This window comes from Schistocerca serialis, unplaced genomic scaffold, assembly GCF_023864345.2.
Source record: "Schistocerca serialis cubense isolate TAMUIC-IGC-003099 unplaced genomic scaffold, iqSchSeri2.2 HiC_scaffold_1238, whole genome shotgun sequence".
In the NCBI taxonomy this organism is placed as follows: domain Eukaryota; kingdom Metazoa; phylum Arthropoda; class Insecta; order Orthoptera; family Acrididae; genus Schistocerca; species Schistocerca serialis.
Genome location: NW_026047445.1, coordinates 40,001 through 42,194, shown reverse-complemented (window position 1 = coordinate 42,194; position 2,194 = coordinate 40,001). Strand labels below are relative to the sequence as shown.

Here is a 2,194-nt window from a genome sequence, read left to right as displayed (position 1 = left end):
GAACAACCGGTAACCCGTTGTGGTGCGGTTGTTCTCGCTAGAGGTGAATCAGTGTTGGCGACGATCGGTCGAGCTATTAACCGGTTGTTTCAGGGATACCCACCATGCCCACGAACGTGAAAGGGGACCCACCATGCCCACGAACGTGAAAGGGGATCTGGGTGTGAGGCGATACGCGGCGGTGGCTGGGTGGGACCGTCCGCGGCCGGTGAGGGGGGGCCGCCCGGCGTGCTGGCAGCGCGGTGCGTGGGCGCACGCGCTACAGCCGGCTGGTGGGGGCGGCCGGTGGCAGGCGCGCCGGCCGACGGACGCGGCAGGCGGCGCAGCTGCGCGCCGGCGCCCCCTGCTCGCGGCGCCTTGCGGCCAAAGTAGGTCCTCGCGGGCCCGGTGCGAAGCGCGGTGGCCATCTGCAGTGTGCTGGTCCGATTGAGGACTTTGTGCGCTGAGGATGCGCCGCCGCCCGGCGCTCGGCGCCGCGACGCCGTCTGCTGCTCGGTCGCCCCAGCGGTTCTCGCAGGTGGTTTGTATCGCAGCTGTGCGGACGTGTTGGCGCGTGCGCTGTGCTGGGAGAGTTCGCTTCGGCACCCAAGTAGGGCTTTTGTCCTTCTGTGGCGCTGGCGTTGGAGCTGCCGGTCACCGTAGGTGGCGCGTGTTGTCTCCCGCCGGCAATGCCACGACAGCACGCTCCCGGGCCTCTGTCGGCAGCGGCAAGCTCAGTTGGGAGCACGGGTGGTCGCACCTAAAGCGTCTACTCGCCTAACTCCGGGCGATTGCGCCTCTCTCGAACCCGACCAAGTACTTAGGACGGCGCTGCGCGCCGCCGGGACCTGAGAGGGTTTCGAGGTGTGTTGTGCAGGGGAGCTCAGCCTCCTCCTGTTTGCAGAATAATTGAGCGGACGCTTGCGTGTTCGCGCGGGCCCCCGGGACACACTCCCGGGCGGCCGGCTGCTCAGCTCTAGTTGACGCAGCTCCCTGGTTGATCCTGCCAGTAGTCATATGCTTGTCTCAAAGATTAAGCCATGCATGTCTCAGTACAAGCCGCATTAAGGTGAAACCGCGAATGGCTCATTAAATCAGTTATGGTTCCTTAGATCGTACCCACGTTACTTGGATAACTGTGGTAATTCTAGAGCTAATACATGCAAACAGAGTCCCGACCAGAGATGGAAGGGACGCTTTTATTAGATCAAAACCAATCGGTCGGCTCGTCCGGTCCGTTTGCCTTGGTGACTCTGAATAACTTAGGGCTGATCGCACGGTCCTCGTACCGGCGACGCATCTTTCAAATGTCTGCCTTATCAACTGTCGATGGTAGGTTCTGCGCCTACCATGGTTGTAACGGGTAACGGGGAATCAGGGTTCGATTCCGGAGAGGGAGCCTGAGAAACGGCTACCACATCCAAGGAAGGCAGCAGGCGCGCAAATTACCCACTCCCGGCACGGGGAGGTAGTGACGAAAAATAACGATACGGGACTCATCCGAGGCCCCGTAATCGGAATGAGTACACTTTAAATCCTTTAACGAGTATCTATTGGAGGGCAAGTCTGGTGCCAGCAGCCGCGGTAATTCCAGCTCCAATAGCGTATATTAAAGTTGTTGCGGTTAAAAAGCTCGTAGTTGGATTTGTGTCCCACGCTGTTGGTTCACCGCCCGTCGGTGTTTAACTGGCATGTATCGTGGGACGTCCTGCCGGTGGGGCGAGCCGAAGGCGTGCGACCGCCTCGTGCGTGCTCGTGCGTCCCGAGGCGGACCCCGTTGAAATCCTACCAGGGTGCTCTTTATTGAGTGTCTCGGTGGGCCGGCACGTTTACTTTGAACAAATTAGAGTGCTTAAAGCAGGCAAGCCCGCCTGAATACTGTGTGCATGGAATAATGGAATAGGACCTCGGTTCTATTTTGTTGGTTTTCGGAACCCGAGGTAATGATTAATAGGGACAGGCGGGGGCATTCGTATTGCGACGTTAGAGGTGAAATTCTTGGATCGTCGCAAGACGAACAGAAGCGAAAGCATTTGCCAAGTATGTTTTCATTAATCAAGAACGAAAGTTAGAGGTTCGAAGGCGATCAGATACCGCCCTAGTTCTAACCATAAACGATGCCAGCCAGCGATCCGCCGCAGTTCCTCCGATGACTCGGCGGGCAGCCTCCGGGAAACCAAAGCTTTTGGGTTCCGGGGGAAGTATGGTTGCAAAG

At 58.7% G+C, this 2,194-nt stretch overlaps 1 non-coding gene across 1 annotated transcript in view; it reads left to right on the top strand.

Annotated features, from left to right (window-relative positions):
- Positions 1–969: 969 nt before the first annotated feature.
- The window catches only part of LOC126436515 (small subunit ribosomal RNA), a 1,909-nt gene continuing 684 nt past the window's right edge, over positions 970–2,194 (top strand). Inside the window, exon 1 of the ribosomal RNA XR_007580723.1 lies at positions 970–2,194. This exon is cut by the window's right edge and continues 684 nt beyond it. This is a non-coding gene — a ribosomal RNA (small subunit ribosomal RNA).